The sequence below is a fragment of the Moschus berezovskii genome, chromosome 14 (assembly GCF_049115385.1).
Source record: "Moschus berezovskii isolate FMDL1 chromosome 14, NW_MosBer_1.0, whole genome shotgun sequence".
NCBI lineage: Eukaryota > Metazoa > Chordata > Mammalia > Artiodactyla > Moschidae > Moschus > Moschus berezovskii.
The window spans coordinates 58,286,421-58,303,848 of record NC_142473.1 but is presented as its reverse complement, the minus strand read 5'-3'; the positions used below and the strand labels follow the sequence as shown (position 1 = coordinate 58,303,848).

General features: G+C 51.8%; 1 protein-coding gene across 4 annotated transcripts in view; it reads left to right on the top strand.

The window, feature by feature from the left end:
* The window catches only part of GDPD5 (glycerophosphodiester phosphodiesterase domain containing 5), an 86,779-nt gene that overhangs the window by 18,735 nt on the left and 50,616 nt on the right, over window positions 1-17,428 (top strand). For 2 of the 4 annotated variants that reach the window (XM_055423694.2, XM_088843193.1), the window contains one exon: window positions 3,426-3,507. The exons of 1 other annotated variant lie outside the window; for it this stretch is intronic. The gene's annotated coding sequence lies outside the window, so the exon portion shown is untranslated. Of the gene's footprint in view, window positions 1-3,425; window positions 3,508-16,501; window positions 16,591-17,428 lie in introns of all 4 variants that reach the window. One more of the 4 variants, XM_055423696.2, reaches the window with a different exon arrangement.

The following is a 17,428-nucleotide window of genomic DNA, read 5'->3' as shown; positions in this document are numbered from 1 at the left end:
CAGCTCAGTGAAGCCTCATTTACTTTCCTTAATGGGACAGCTGGTTAATTGGCCTCTGAGTATTTCTGACAAATGCCCCTGTGAACTGACCAGCACTGGGTCAGCCCTCGCCAGACCTTGTCACTCCTTGTGCTTAGCTGGCCAGCTTTGGGCAGGAGGCCATGACCCACCATCCCATCCCCTGATTCTCAGCTCGTCCCTCAGATGACCCGATGGAGCAGTTGCTATGCTGGCGACGGAGAGCAGGACACAGCTCTGCCCCTGAAGCCTGGTTCCGGGTGGGCAGAAAGAAAGGATTTAGAGAAGGATCAGTGTCAGGGACCTGGTCAGGGCATGGGGGACAGTCAGTGGGAACAGTTCTGCCTGGCTCTGTTCCCCATTCCCTGTGCCCTTGAGCACTTGCCCTTTCTCTCTCTGGGCCTCAGTTTTGCATCTGAAAGAGGATGTTGGGGAAGGTGGTCCCAGGAAGCTGTGAGCTAACATGAAGCAGTGTGAGTCGAGAGATGATCTCTGAAGCCAGCCAGGCCTGGAGTTCTCACCCTGGCTCCTCCACGTCCCAGCTTTGACCTTGGACAGGTCACCTAGCCTTTCCAGACCTGCCTGACAGGTGTACGCTGGTCCTGCTGGCCCAGGGCAGACACTGATAGTGGACGCCCTGCCCAGCAGTGTCTGGTGATGGTGGGCCTCAGGGCAGCTTCGGCCCGTCTCCACCTCCTTTCCCTAGGAGGAAGTTCCCTAGGAACTCTTGCCCCCAGCAGATCTGGGGAGCCGTGGAGTATTGCAGATCCCAGTACTGAGTCCCGTGGGCTGTATGTGATGCTTGTGCCAGGGACTCCCGGTTCAGGATGGAGCCAGTCATCCTCTGCCTCTTAAAGGGACGGGTGGGGAGTGCGTACACTAGAGCCCAACCTCGGATCTTCAACAGCACCTTGGAAACTTGGTAGTTTAGAACCACAGAATCTTTCTGTCCCCAACTCTTGGAAACACTGAATCATGGAACCCTAGAATCTTGGCTTTTTGAAATCAAGACTTTGAGAAGCAGACTAGACTCAGAAGTAACCTCACAGATCACCTGATTCACATCTCCCTCTAGCCCAGGCAACCCCTCTGTGCACCCCTGGTCATCCAGGGTCAGGGCGCCCTCATGCAGGCCTCAGGCTTGAGTCGGGTCACCAGGCTACCCGCCACCTCCTTGTGGTGATGACTGACCCCAGGCCCATACCCCAGGGGCTGGTAGCACTGACAGGCAGCTGGGAGGGAGCTCGGTGCTGTTCAGCTAAGAATAGAAGGCTTTGTGTGATTTAAGTAGAAGCCTGATCATATCAGGCCTCCCAGCCAGGCCTCAGAGAGCTTAGGAAGCAGGACCTGAGGTTACCGTGTGAGTGCCCCCTAGGTGAGGGAGGGAGAGGGTGGGTGAAAGGTGCTGGGGCAGCCACTGGGCTTCCCTGGGAGTTCTCTTCTGTTTCCACATGGTGATGATTTGACTTTTTCCATCAGGCAAAGTTCTTTGCTCCTCCCTTCTCCTCCCTGTGGCTGGCTGGGGAGCATCGCTCAGCGTTCCCCTAGGAAGGCTGGGGAACATCTCTTCTGGGAAGAATTCAGACAAACAAACCAGCCTCTGAGAGGAGCAAACAGATCGATGAAAATGGCATCGTCTGCAAAGAGAGCCAGTGATGGCGACCATTTATTAAGCACCTACTGCATGCCAGACCTTGGGCACAGCGTTTTGTGTCCTTGCTCTCTCTGGCCCTCTCAGAGGAGGTAACTGTGTCCCCACAATGCAGACGAGGACACTGAGGCCCAGCTAGTACGTGGCAGAGCTGGGATTGGGACCAGGGACCGTCCCACCGTGTCTTTTCTGGGGACAAAGGATTCCTGAGTTAGGGGAGAGGTGAGAGTCCGGGTTCTTGGAGAGAGCCCTGGGCATGGAGGGCTGTCTCTCGGTGCAGGTCTGTCACTCCAGTACTGGATTGTGATCCTATCACAAACATAACAGGCACTGGCCCTTGTGTGTAGAGTTGGAATGAAACCAAACCCCTTCTTTTTTGAAGTGGGCAAAGGCTGCCTACGGCAGGATCATGAAGCTGCTGCTGCTTTTTAAAATTTTAACGTATTTGTGTATTTGACTCTACCAAGTTTTAGTTCCAGCATGTGGGATCTAGTTCCCTGACCAGGAATTGAACCTGGGCCCCCTGCATTGGGAGTTTGGAGTCTTAACCACTGGACCACCAGGGAAATTCCAAGGCTGCAGCTTCTGATTCTTGCTCTTTTGACCAGTAGTGTCCTGGTGCCCTTCTTGGCAGGTCACTGGTACCTCCCTCCTCCCCTCCCTCTCACAGATTATTCCCAATGAGAACTGGAAGGAATTCTGGGTAACCTTCTGATTGTACAGATGGGAGGACTGAGGCCCCTGAAGAACAGGAATGGCCCGAGGTTATGAAGTAAGTGGTCCTGGGAACATATAGTAGGTGTTCAAGAAATTCTTGCTTCAGGCCAGGCCAATGCTTGTTCCCCTGTGGGGTGCTGCATCTGTGTAGAGATCGTAGGAGCCTGGAGTGGGCTGGGGAATGGAGTCAGCTGGATCTCAGCTGGATCCTGAGAGTCAGGAAGGCAAGGACCAAAGGCCCTGAGCCTTTGTCTGTATGCCCCCGACTCATCTGTGCTTGCCCTAACCCTGCCCGACTCAAAAGTCCCCTCTTCCATGAAGCCTGCCTGGGCTCTCCCCTCTAAAACCTCTCCTAATCTCCCTCTCTAACCCAAGAGTGGGATTGTGGTTCCAAAAAACATGTAACTTAAAATATACTATCTTAATCATTTTTAAGAATACAGTAGATAGTCTTAACTGTATTCACATGTTGCACAGCAGGCCTCCAGAATGTTTTTGTCTCAAACACCTGAAACTCTATACCCACTAAATAATAACTCCGCATCCTCCCACTAGCCCTTGGCAACCACCATTCTCCTTTCTGTCTCTATGAATTTGATTCCTGTAAATACCTCATATAAGTGGAATAATGCAGTGTTTGTCTTTCTGTGATTGGCTTATTTCACTTGGCATAATGTCCCCATGGTTCATTCAAGTTGTAGCATGTGATAAGATTTTCTTCCTTTTTAAGGCCAAATAACATTCCATCATGTGTATATACCACATTTTGTTTATCGATTTGTTCATCAATAGATCCTTAGTTTGCTCCTGTCTCTTGCTATGGAAAGAGCAGGAGTTTTGAGGTTGAATGGGCCTGGGTTGGATTCCTGGTTTCCAGCACCAGTTGAGCGGTAAGTCTGCTATTGCTGTGTCACTTGATATTGTACCGGATTAAATTGCTGCAAGGATTAGAAATGGTGCACGAGAAAATGCCCCAGCACGCAGAGAGCCACCAGTGAGTGGTAGGGGGATTCATTCTTGTTATCTGCTTTCCTCCTAGGCACAGATCCTTTTGGGGGTTTGTAGGACCCACATACTGAAGTTCGCCTCAACCCCCATCCAGCAAGCCAGCTCAGCATCTGGTGAGTCTTAGAACAGTGTCACTGAAGGTGGCCTGGATGGGAGGGGAATTTTGGGGAGAATGGATCCATGTATACATGTGGCTGAGTCCCTTTGCTGTTCACCTGAAATTATCATACCATTGTTAATTGGCTACACCCCAATACAAAATAACAAGTTAAAAAACAACAACAGTGTCATTGGAGGGCACCTGGGACCCGAGAAGGTCAGGGACTTGTCCAGGTTCACACAGCTAGGCCTTGGCCATGCCAGGATAAGAATAAGGTCTCCCAGCCTGGCACCTTCCCATTGCAGGCTCCAGGATCCACAGGTCTTGTTCTTAGGAGGCACTGGCTCTCCAGGATTGATCCTGCAGCATGCAGGGCTGAGGGAGGTGGGGAGCAGGGAGGCAGGCATCTCAGGCTCATCCATGAAGGGCAGAGGTGGGTGGCATCTGCCAGGCTTCCCTCATCACCGCCTTCTCCAGGTGACGAGGGGGTCACGTCCGACTCGTTTGCATGGCTTGGGCTCGTCTAAGGCCCTTGCCTTGCACCTGGGAGCTTACTCTGCTTTCATTCACACTCACTCGGCTATTCTTTGCTCATCCCTTTTCTCGGCTGTTTATTCTGCAACTACTCCCTGAGGCCTGCTGTGAGCCTGGAGACCAGTCGGACCTTGCAGGCCCTTGTACGGCATGGCAGTGAATAGTGTGGACTCAGGCTAAACTCCCTGGGTTCAAATCCTGGTCTGCTGGTTACTAGCTCTGTGACCTTGGGCAAGTTGCTTAACCTCTCAGTGCCTCAGATTCTTCTTCTTTAAGGAGGAGATAGTGATGTTCTAGTTACTACTGTTACATAACAAGTCACCCCCAAACATACTGACTTTATGTAAGAACAATCACTTTATTACCGCACAGTTTCTATAGCTCAGGATTTAAGGTGGGCTCCGCTGAGCAGTTCTGGCTCAAGGTTACCCATGTGGTCTCGGGGCTTTGTTTCTCTCTGAGCTCATCTGTGCTTCCCCACAGTATGCATGCCATTTGATGACCTGGCCTTGGAAATCTTGTAGTGTCACTTTAGCCATCAGTCCTAGCCCTCCCAGATTCAAGTGGAGGGTAATAACATAGACCCCACCTCTCCATGGCAAAGGTGTCAGAGTTATAAGGAGAGTGTGTGGGCTGGGAGTTATTAGTGCCAATGTCTTTGGAAATACAGTCTGCCAGAAGTGTAAGAGTAAGATGAATGAAAACACAGGAAATATCTAGAACAAAGCCTAAGCATTGTAAACAAATGGTAGCTATATACAGTCAAGGGTGATTTTGACCAGATGCAATTACTCGTGATGTGCTGACTTTAGGACCTGACTCCTACTGCTAACTGGTAGCATTTTCCATTTAGGTACTGAGGGATCTATAGGAGTTCAGCAACCCGAGGCTAGTGGGAAGGCATTCCATGCAGAGGGAACTGGCTGTGTAAAGGTGTGGAGCTGGAGAGTGGAGTCCCTGGGGTAGGGACTTGGCCCCACTTGGCTGGGGCTCCCATGTGTGGGAGGCCAGGATGGTGAATTGAGGCCAAGTTGAGAAGAGCGCACTATTGGGTTGGCCAAAAAATTCGTTCGGGTTTGGCCATTTGCCCAATCCAACATGAAAGGTTTGTTTGATGCTATGGGTCCCAGGAAACCCTTGGGTGAACTATGAGGGGCTGAAGTGCCCCCCTGGAGGAGCTGCTTCTGAGCTGGCATCAGCAGGACTGGGGTGGGGGTGTAGGGAGAGAGGACAGGAATGAGGGGACTCATACCCAGCTGTTTGCCTGGGGTGTTTGCATCAGCTTTGCATGTGCTGTGCACACCCACCCAGCTTGCTTTCCCACCCCTTCCAGTATATTGGATGCGTGTGTGCATGCGTGCTCAGTCGCTCAGTCGCGTCTGACTGTTTGCAACCCCATGGGCTGTAGCCCACCAGGCTCCTCTGTCCATGGGATTCTCTAGGCAAGAATACTGGAGTGGGTTGCCATTTTCTTCTCCAGGAGATCTTCCCAACCCAGGGATTGAACCCCATGTTTCCTGCATCTCTTGCATTGGCAGGTGGATTTTTACCTCTGAGCCACCTGGGAAGCCCAGTATATTGGATACTTTGTCGTTTATTCTCTGCTTAGATTGGCTCTCCTGCAGAGGAAGGTAGAAGGCTGCCACCCTCTGGAAGGATGATTACCTCGGAGGATGGTTCTGAAGGAGCCTGGCAGCTTCCAGGGCCCGAGAATATCTGGTGGCCACCTCCTCTGTCCCCACGCCCTCATGGAGAACAGCCCCTGCACCCCTCATTGTCTCCCCGTCCTCCTCTGCCACATTGCCGGGTCCAAATGGAACTGACACTGAAGGTTGTGGTCCCCAGCCCCGCTCACATCACAGGTGGGGAAACTGAGCCCTGCCGATTGCTCCACATCCCATAGCAAGTGAATGGAGGAACCCACGCTGGACCTCCAAGTGGCTGTGGCCACGTTCGGTGGTCCCGGGGGCCCCTCCCTGCCAGGCCCTCCACTTGCTACTCCCCTTCTGCCTCTCAGGCCAGTGCATCCCTCCTGAGGAAGGTCATGGCTAGGGATATGATTTCAAGGAAAGGAAAGAAAGTCTTAGCAGCCGTGTGGCCCTGCGTCACCTCGTCTTTCCGAGCTGTGGTTTTCTCACCTGTAAAAAAAAAAGCATGAGAACACTGGCCCCAGCTGGGTTGTCTTAAGGATTAGATGAGCTCCCCAGGCTGACCTCTTACCTTTCTGATACTGGGGCTGCACCTGGAAAGGAAGCTGCCAGGGGTTACTCAGATGGGACGTTTGAGCTAAGATTTGGAGTCACGGCAGGGCTAAGGCTGAAAAAGGAGGGGACCGTGATCCTGAAAGTTCTGAGCTGTGACTGGGCTGTGCAACCCTCCCCTGTATATGAGAAAGTGTCCAAGGGGAAGATTGGGGTGCTGTCCCCTCTGGGGGGCAGCCTCCTCCCCCTAGCACTGAGAGGAAGGATGTGATGAGGGAGGGCCTCCTGGAGGAAGAGTTTGTGGAAACTGAGAGGAAAGGAAGAACTGAGGCAGATAGTGGTTCTCTGGGGTCTGGCCTTCCCCAGGTGCCTGCGCTGCAACTGTGAGATCCAGCCCTGAGCCCTCTCTTAGCCAGCCTTGACTCCTGGAGCCCATGATGCCCAAAGAGGCTGGTACTCCAAAGGAGACAGCGGTCCTAGCCCATGCTGCTTCCAGGAAGCTGTGTCTGCAGGGCCTGTCTGTGTCTGCACATGCCTCTGCAAGCCCGTGTGCTGGTGCTGGGTGCCCATGAGCATTTGCCTGGGAATGCACGCTTGGCATATTTTTGTATGTCTACGTGTATGCATCTGCAGGCCCATGTGACACCTCCTTGTAAAAGCAAACAGGTCAGAATGCCTCTAAAAGGGGACAAGGAGATCAAACCAGTCAATCCTAAAGGAAATCAACCCTGAATATTCATTGGAAGGACTGATGCTGAAACTCCAGTACTTTGGCCATCTGATGTGAAGAACTGACTCATTGGAAAAGACTCTGATGCTGGGAAAGATTGAAGGCAGGAGAAAGAGATGACAGAGGATGAGATGGTTGGATGGCATCACTGACTCAGTGGACATGAGTTTGAGCAAATTGCAAGAGATGGTGAAGGACAAGGAAGCTTGGCATGCTACAGTTTATGGGGTCACAAAGAGTCAGACATGACTTAGCGACTGAACAAGAAAGTGCTCGTGTTATTTAAGTCCTGAAGAGGGGCAGAGCAAAGAGATAGCCCTTGCCCCAGGGGGGCTGTGGGAAGATCCAGAGCTCACCAGTGGTCTTTTAGCAGAGAGACGATCCCCAGATTTGGGAAACCTCTCCTGAAGCCCCTCTATGCTGAACTCGGCCTGGTGCCAGGACCCAGAGTTGGACCAGGCCCTGGCCCTGCGCTTCTGGAACCAGTCTGGGCTGTTAGATGTGCAGTCGGTACCAGCCTGGCTGCTTGGCTAAGGGCTGTACTGGGCACGTGGAAACAGGAGAAGGCCAACTTGAGTCTTGTCAGGAGAGTCACGGAAGGCTTCCTGCAGGAGGAAGCTGAGCAGAGGGAGATGTGAGGGATGTTAGGTGGGAGATGAGGGGAGAGGGTGGAGAGCACAGCAGGGCTTGGTGTGGGGTGGGTTTTGGGGGTGCGAGGATGGGGGAGGTAGGGAGGGTGAATCTCATCTTCCCAGCCTGGAAGACTGGAGACGCCTTGAGTTGGGAGAAAGTGGGAGGCTGCTCCATTCCTCCCTAGTTCAGGGGAACATGCCAAGTTCCCATTTGGCCACTGTGGGTGTGAGGTTCCCATGGGATGTCCAGGACAAGATGACCAGAAGGTCATTGGATACTTGAGCCTGGCATTTAGCCTGGGCAGGAATGGGGTGTCTGAAGCCATGGGAGTGGGTGGTATTGCCCTCGAGAGTGTAAAGGGCAGGGGAGGAGGAAAGGGCTGACCTGACCAGAGAGAGGAGCCAGCTAAGGGGCTGGGGGGCAGCCAGAGGGGGAGGGCAGAAACCAGGGGAACTGGTGTCCCAGAAGCCAGGGAAGGAGGACATTTCCACAAGGAAGGCGGGGGCCATGGTGTCAGGGAGGACTGAACTGTCCAGGAGGCTTCCTCATGTGGAGGGTGTGGATGGACTTGGTGGGAGCAGAGGGTGGTGGGTTTAGCAACAGATGGGATAGAGGAAGTGAGGATGTGAGTGTTGACAAGTCTTTCAGACGTTTGGCTGAGAAAGAAGGAAAGAAGTGTGATTGGAAAGGGGTGGAGGAGACAAACTGGTGAGACTCAGGCCTGTTTATTGCCACTTGGCAGGAGCCAGTAGGGAGGAGGAACTGGAGACGGCATCTATAAACACCTGCCGTGGTCCTCTGCAGTACTGGGAGGCTCCCGGAGGAGGTGTCTCTACCTGGAGGGCTGGCTGCATTCAGCAGGGGCAGAGGAGGTGGCCAGGTGGCAGCCCTCGGTGCTGCCCTAGGTTCTGCCAGCCCCAGAGCCTCCATCCACACTGGGTGTGGGGACGATTGGGGGTCCTTACCTGCAGATACTTTTTTTTTTTGCCTCATTGTGCAGCGCGTGGGATCTTAGCTCCCCAACTAGGGGTCAAAGCCGGGTCCCTCACCGGCACAGTCCTAATCACTGGGCCACCAGGGAAGTCCCCTGTGAATACTTTTGACCTCCTAGGAGGCAGACACCCCACAAACTCAGAGCATCCTGGTAAACCAGGTCCCAGGTCAATGGTTGAAGCTTAGGACTGTGCGGGGTTGGCTTCGCATTGTTTTGTCTCCATTGCTCACCAAAGTGATTTCATAGATGCTTCAGACCAGCGAGGCCTGGGAAGGTCAGGACATTGATTCGCTTGCTTCCAAGGGTCCCTGACCAACCCTATCCCTGGATCAGCTCCCAATTACTGGGAAGTCCTTCCTCGGGGTCTAACCTAAGTCTTCCCTGCTGTGTGCTCCCTTCTCGTGAACTTGTTCAACCCTGCTCTGTGGAGCCAAGCTCATCAGCAGGCCGCTTTGAGTGGCGGCCAGTATTTTTACAACTTGTTTTCATGAAGTTGGTTTGAAGTCTCCCTGCATTCCCAGAATGTCAGACCCACCCTGATTCACAAGGATTGACCAAAACAGGATCTGTGCCAAAGAGAAGAGTCTAAGGACTTAGTCATCCCCCTTGGATCATCTTCATATTCTCCTGCTTTCCTTCCAGTAAAAAAATAAAAAGAAAGATTAGCTCAGATGGCCAGGAGGGATGTAAATAGACTCAGATGATACTGGTGGTGGATAGGAGAGGTCAGTGCTCAGGCTTTGCAGGGGCCTGAGCTCGATTCAAGCCTGTATTCTGCTGCCTGCCGCCTGGGGGTCTTTGACAGTCTCTGAGCTACATAGTCTCATCTCTGAAATGGGAAAATTAATGGCACCTACCTCATAACTGTCTGGGGTTAGGCAATCTAGAAGCAGACCCTGAGACAAGAATTCATGTGAAACTGAGTTACTAGGAAGTTTTCTGGGGGAAGAGGAAAGGGTTGGGAATTACTAAGAGAATAAGAAAAGTGGAACCAGAAACAGAAGAAGCAAGAGCATGACTTCAAGCCACGCCCCTGGGAGGGGAACTTGGCTGAGTCCCCAGAGCTGGCTGCCAGGGGCGAGGTCACTGCAGAGCTTAGACCTCGCCCAGGGGGGTCCCTGGTAAAGGACCCCTGAGGGCGGCTGTGCCCACGGGAGAGGGGATTTAGGCAGATCTGATGGCAGCTCACCCACACGCCTCCACAGGTGTTGGCTCTAGGAAGGGAGAACCAGGATGGTGATGGGATCTCAGGGGATGTGAGTGGGAACAAAAGAAGCACAGTTCTCCAGGCACAACCTGGTTCTGAGGAAGCACTGTTTTAAGTGTCAGCTCTTCCCACCTGTTAGAAAGGGGGTGCAGAGTGGGTGCTCCAGGGCCATGTGGTCAGCAGCCAGCAGGATCTTCTGAGAGCTGCCCTGTGCCTCTCTTCTGCCCCCAGCCCCAGGCGCAGTCCCTGTCCCTCAGCACCCAGAGGTAGATCCCTCAGAGTGCCCCAGCCCCCAGGACTCTCCCTGACTGCTTGACTTCAGGGAGTGGCTCCAGCCCTGCCAGGGCTGGTCTGATGCCCTGATGTCACCCCTTCTAGAAAAGTCTGCCTCTGTGCCACCCCCACCTCCAGTCCCACCTGCACTGCAGCGGGGACTGGGGACAACCGGGAGGTTGCACAGAGCCGTGGAGCCCTGAGCTCCAGGGAGGAAGTTGAGGCCAAGGGGCCCACCCCCACCTGAATTGAATTTGGCTTTTCTTCCCAGCCCAGCCCACCCACTCTGCTGTGTCTACTGGACTTTTTCCATAGAAAGTGCTCAGGGATGGCGCATGGAACTCGTGTGGGTCAGCGTATCCCAGGAACAAATAAACAGAAGTGGTGTGTCCAGGACTCTGACTGTGATGGCTTTAACTGGTGATGTCAGCCTGGGTCGGCCCTGATGGAACTTGTCCCAGTCGTTCTCCTGCACCTGTGATAGCCCAAGGGATGTCACCCTAAGCTAGCCTCTCCACTCTGGCCTCTGGGGGTCTAACCCCACAGAGCGTGACAGGTCTGGATTCTAGTCTGACTCTTTCACCTGCTGTGTAACCTTGGACAAGTCACCTGCCCTCTCTGAGCTGCAGTGCCCCCTGTATAAAAACCAAAGTTTTATACACGCCCACCTAAAAGCTGATGGTTTCAGCATGGTTGTGAGTGAAGTGAAGTCGCTCAGTCGTGTCCGACTCTTTGCCACCCTGTGGACTGTAGCCTACCAGGCTTCTCTGTCCATGGGATTCTCCAGGCAAGAATACTGGAGTGGGTTACCATTTCCCTCTCCAGGGGATCTTCCCGACCCAGGGATCGAACCTGGGTCTCCCGCATTGGAGGCAGACACTTTAACCTCTCAGCCACCAGGGAAGCCCTTAATCCCTGCTTGATTCATACCCCAAGAGGTGGAGGTGAGAGGGCCAGGATCCACTCCCCCCAGCCTCCCATGCCTGCTTATCTGAGCACCTTGACCAGCTCTGCTGTGGTCCCTACCAGCTCCAGTTTAATTCGGAACCTGAGCTAACCTCCCAGTGGCCAGGATGAACTGAGCCAGGCACCAGAGTGGTCAGTCACTGCTGTTTAGTCAGTTAGCCCCTCGTACCACCTATTGTGTAAGAGGTTCCATGTTCAGATGGGCAGGATCCTGATTTCTCCAGGCTTAATATCTAGTCTGCTGCAAAACTGCCCCTTCATTCTGAAGCTTGGGGGACCTGCAGACCCCAGGGGTGAAGGTGGACATAGGGTGGAGGCCCCAGAGGAGGTGGTGGCCTGAAGCACCTGGTCCCAGGAGCAGGCAGGAGGGGCTGACGACTGGTGGGTGCAAGGGAAACAAGTCTGCTTGTTCTGCCTAGGCTAGGCTAGGGGGTGGCTTTGATCCACCACCAAGGCCCCCTGGCCCTCTGGCCCAGGCCTCCCGGGGCACACCAGAGAGCTCAGGAAATATGTGTTGGTGACTGGATTTGTGTTGTCTAGACGCTTGGGAGTCAGATAAAGTATGAATCCTGGCTCTGCCGCTTGCTTAACTGTGCCCTTGAGCATGAGACCTAAACCCTCTTGAGCCTCTCCTTTGGCATCTGTAGAATGTGCTGCAATGCGAGGTTAAAAGGGGTAAGTGAGAGGACAGACAGGGAATGTCGGCCTCATGCAAAGCCATGGCCAGCCCTCCATAAACGGCGGACGGTGTCTTCATAGAGGGACTCCTCATGCACCAGGCCAAGCAGGAAACACGGGAGATGAACGAGGCCCCGTTGCATGGTTCAGTAGTTTGCAGTTTACAAAGCCCCGTCAGGTCCTGTTCACTGGGTTCTCTCCTAAATCCCACGAGGCCGTCTGGGCTGAGTTGTGGCATCCCCATCTGACAAATGAAGACCCTGAGCTTAGAGATGAGGCCGACCTGCCTTTCAGGGGCCAGGCCACACCCAGCGCCCGGGTCTCCCAACTTTCACTCTCCTGCATGTTCCTCAACCTTCCCCCCTTTAGAATCCAGGTCCTGACTTCTAGAAGCTCTTCATGAAAGATACTGGGAAGGTGGAAGGCAGGGAAGAGGGAGAGTTGTCAGCTCAGATGTCAGGGGGCTGAGGGTGCATACTGGTGGCTTTAGCCCAGAGTGGGTCCCTGTGACCGGTAGGCCCAGAGTGAGTGGACAGGATGGGGTCATGGGTAGAAGTAAGCTGAGGTGAGTGCAGAGAAGGAGAAAGCCAGTTGTGGGGTCCACGGGTCATTCTGAGCCAGTGGGCACTACCAGCCTGGTGAACCAGCAGCAGCTGGGCCCTCCTATCCAGCTCCCTTTGCAGATGGGGCTGGAATGTAAGGGACTTAAAAATACCAGGTCTGTGGGAGATGGCCCTCAAGTCATGGCCTTGGCCCTTGAGGGTGTATGAGTCAGCTCCAGAAATAAGGCCCACATCTAAGCATGGGGACCTTTCATGTGAGGAGCAGTTTCTAAAAGGCAGACTTCGGGGAACAAGGCTGACTTCACCACCCAGCTGATCCTCACCGAGGAGGAGCCACCAGCTCAGATGGCCTGAGCTCCACAAAAGTGAGCTGGTAGTCAACAGATAGGTCTGGTCTAGACTTTGCAGGGCCCAGGAAAAAAGTACAAATGGAGGCCGTACAGTCTCTGTCATCTATCGGGAGGTTACAGAACAAACCAGGAAACTATTAAGTAAGATAGTTTCATTGTCCCGCTTTGTAAAGTTATGGTTTTATCTGACTGAAAGGAACCAAATTTCAAAGAGGACAATTGTTCTTACACATCCGGGTGTTTTGTTGGTGGGCTGGTGGAAATTTGGAAGAGTAATAAGACATATTTCATATGTTATTTATTTCATAAAATATATTTTGTTGTCTTCATGTTAGCAAGATCACTATAACTGTTATAATCAAGATTTTCATGTCATTTGAAAATTGTATATCGATGGTAGTGATCTAAAGGATCAAAAGTAAAATGCAGTTATATTTAAAGTATTTAGAATTTGAATAATTTCCATCAAAAATATAAATTAAATTTAAAGAAAGGAAAATTTATATTTTCAAAAATTATTTTATTCCTTGAAATTATCTAGGAAATTAAAAGTATATGCATCATAATTAATGAATATCTAATTTTAAAATATAATTATTTAAATATATGTGATATAGTAATTCAAAGTTTTGAAAATTTTAGAAAAATGAAACTATTCTTTTGTAATGGAACTATTCATTTTTGTGTTTAATGTCCATCTAGTTGTAAAGAATTAGTATCACATTTCATGTTACATTAATCCGAGTAATATGAATTGTTAAATACTGTAAGATGTTTCTCAGCTGCCATGTGCATTTATTGTGAATACCACACTAATTCATGAGTACTTTTAGAACCACAAATTGCAACAGGGAGACAAGCCAAAAAAGAAAAGAGGATGCTCAGCATTACTGGGAAATGGATATTTTGTTATGTAAGAAGTTGCTGCTCTCTGAAAGGATAGGACAAGTTTAATTTGTCTGCCCCCCCCCAAAAGCTTTCTTGCCACTCAGTCCCCTTCCTCCTCCCAGTAGCATCCTGTTCCCCTCGCCTTCCCACCCCTACCCTACTCTCAACCCTGTCAGCAATTGTGCCTCCCTCAGACCTTCATCTGGACAGAGTCACCTTTTGTTCCTCAAACCCAAGGAATGAAGAGTTTCTCTGGGGCCTGAGCAGTGTTAGGAGAGCAGATTAGGCTTGTGGTCCCATGGATGTTGTGTGATAGAAGCTCCTGTATGTTCTGTAATATATTTGTAAGCATGTGTTTGTGATGTGTGGGACTCAAGGCAATGACCGTTCTTCCTTGCGCCTAAGGGTGATACAGCGGACGTCTTCTTGCCAATGAGATCTATGCCCTGTGCTAACGATAGATAAATGACAGTGCTTACACTACAACTGGAGCTTAAGTCTAGGTATTGGCATCCACTATTTCATCTCTTTCATATAAACTTTTGTTCATTTATTTAAAACCTATATTTACATCCTCCGATCCTTCATTTCATTGTAGAATATCAGGCCATAGCAGTAGAATATCAGGCCATAGCGGTCTTGCAGTACAACCCTGTGATCCTCCAGGTGAGGGAATTTAGCCTCAGAGAGGCACACTGGTGTTCATAATATAACGCAGCAGAGAAGCTCTCTGACCGGGTTTCCCAGTGCAGACAATGGGTGTTGCATTTGAGTCTCAGGTAAGATCTGAATAGGTGTCGCTTTGTCCCAGTCAGCTTCCCTTCCTTCATCAGACTCTGCCCGGGGAGAGTCTTCCTTCATCAGCACCTGCCCTGGGGAGCTCCTGTTGGGGATGAGGGTTCTGCTAGAAGAGCCACTTCCTGTTTGGGGCCAGGCACTTCCTTCAAGTGACTCACAGGCTCCCGCTGGCCCCATGCTGGGAAGCCAAGGTGGGGGTGGAGATGGGCCTGGCCTGCCCACTCCCTTGCCTGCTACCTGAGCTGGGTGACCCTGAAATGAAGCAGTGCCACAGAATGGATGTAGAAGATGGGTGACGGAAGGGGGATGCTAGACCATTCTCGTCCAGCCTGGCAGGCAGGGCTCAGAGAGTGCGGGACAACTCAGGCTTCCGTGGGCACGAGGGCAGCCTCCACATGCAGCTTCTCCCACACACATCAGGTTTCCAGGTGCCCGCTGCCCAGTGGAGCTGGGACCCCCACAGGGGGAACTTGGGATACTTTCTCTGCCTTGCAGGCCAGTGAGGTGTGATGGAAAGAGCAGTAGGTCGGGGGTCATGGACTTGAATTTCCGAACCAACTATCTGGTGACCTTGCCAATTCCTGGCTGCTCTCCAGACTTCAATATCCACGTCTGTCTGATGGTGGAGGGCTTGCTGGCTGTGACATGTTGTGGCAAATTGTTATTGCAGGATTTATATTTAAGAGATACAGGTATTGAATCCTCCCTCTGCCACCTTGCTGAGTGTGTTCATCTCTCAGAACCTCCATTTTAAAATTTGAAATGATAATCATCACTTTAAGCAATTTACATAATTTAATCCTCACATCAACCCTATGGGGTAGGTTTTATTATGATGATTATCATTTTATACATAAGGAGATTGAGGCCCAGAGATGTTAAGTAACTTGCCCAAGGTCACACAGAAAGAGCCAAGATTTTAACTCAAGCAGTCTGACCCCACCGTGTGTGCCGTTAACAACTATGTTCTTGCTACTTAAATTGTGGTCCCTGCGGCATCAGCATCACCTAAGAGCTTATTTAAACAAAATAAAAAAGGAGTAGAATCTCAGCCCCCAGCCTAGAGCTACTGAGTTGGACTGCCTTTCAACAAGATCCCTAGGTGATTTGTTTGAGAAGCCCTCTCTATTTATATCCCTCTGTCACTTAGGCCTTAGGATCATTGTGAGAGATGAAGAAAATAAGTGTTTTATAAACTGTAAATTGCAGTGCACTCAGAGCTCTTGAGAAACCTGGGGGCTGGAGGTGGAGGCAGGACTGGGGACACACCAGGAGTCCATCTCTCAGTAGCTGGATGTCATTTCAAAGCTGTCTATGAGCCCAGTTCTGTCCCCCAGCCTGTCCAAGGCTGAGTCTTGGCAGTGCTTCTAGCTGGTATGTGGCTCCAGGCCCTGATTGGGTTGGAGAAGCTCCTCATGTCGGCTTAGTATTGGGCTGGACACCAGCTTGAGCCGCCCCTGCCCTGGGTCCCACCCTGGCTCTGGCTCTGACTCTCTGGGTGACATAGGCAGACCTCTGGCCCCACCAGCCTCAGTGTCCTGTACCTGGCAGTGTGGCAGCATCCTCCAAAGCCTGCAGTGCTGACCCAGCACCCCTTCTCCCCTCTCCATGGCCTGTCAGTACCAAGTCATCTCCCCTCCCAGTTCCTGGGCAGGAGGGCTGAAGGAGCTGGTGATGGGGGAAGCGGTGCATGAGTCAGAAGTCAGCTGCGTAATTGCGGTGCTTCAGATCCCGCCTCCAGCCCACCCAGCCCTCCCTCAGCGGCTGCTTTAGAACAGCTGGTTTGGCGTCTGCCTCCAAAGAAGCAGGTCTCTGGGCAGCATGAACGGGCCTCTGCCTCCCAGGAGCCAGACACAACCCCAGGTTTCACCCCAGAGTGGCTGGGCCTTATATCATGTTTCTGTGGGTCCTGGTGGGGGCAAGAGTGGTTCAGGGAGCAGGCTGTACTGGGTTAGGGCTGGTTCGTGGGCAGCACGTGTGGAGGTGCTTGTGTGGGATCTCACAGACCACCACCAGATCACATGGGCTCCCCCACCCACTTGGCAGCTTCCCTAGAATGGGAACTGGATGCAGCCCATCCCTGGTCCCCATACCCAGCACAGGGTGGACGCAGAGTGGGGGCTCACTAAGGGCCCGGGGGAGGGGAGAGGCAGCATGGACTTATGTGTGATCTGATGCGTTTGTCCCCTCAGCTCTCCCACTGAAGTGACATCACCACCTCCATGGACAAGACCCCCCTCCCCCAGGAGCCTAGCTCATAGCTGCTGGTACCTTCTTCCAGGTAAAGGAAAAGCAAGGAAGGAGGCAGGGAGAAAGGAGTTGGAGGCAAGCTTCAGAGAACAGCCCACTGGGTTCCAGAATGAGGTTCACTCTCATGGGAGTCGTAAGCTGCAGTTCATGGGAGAAGAGGAAATAAGGGTTATTATTCCATTTTACAGGCAAGAAAGAAAAAAAAATTACTCTGAGTATCTCTTGCTTTCTGCAGTGGACTAGATACTTACCTAAAGCACCTTATAGGTATTAGCTCATTTAGTCCTCACAACAGCCCATGAGGCTGGTGCTATTATCTCCATTTCGGAGATAAGGAGACTGAGGTGTAGAGGCATTAAGGAGCCTGCTGAGTTAGTAAGTGGTAGAACGGGGTTCCAAACTCGGCAGGCTGGCTCTGGATGCACATTCCTAACCCTTAGGATTTACTGCCTCTCTAGAGCCAGGCATTAAACTGAGTTTCCTTGACTTTCAGTTTAGAGTTTTGACGGATTCCCATTTCCAGGGGAGATTTGTATTTTTAAGAACGAATCCTGGAGAAAGTGATGCGTCAGCCGAAGGAATGAATGGTAAATGGTGGAATTAGAGGCCTGAATCATGGAAGGAGCATGAACCATCAAGGTTTCCTGGGCCAGCCAACCCCTAGGGCTTTCCTCCTCAGCACTTGAGCAAGGTCAGAAAGGAAACCTGGCTGTCTGAAAGAGTGAGAAGAGAAGCTTAGGCCCCAGGTTCTCAGACTTGCCTGGAAGTAGCCCAGCTTGTGGTCCTCTTGGAGGCTGTGATGAGGAGAGATGCAGGTGGCAGTGAGGAAATCAGTATTCTGTGCTAAGCCTGAGGTCGTCTTGTACTAG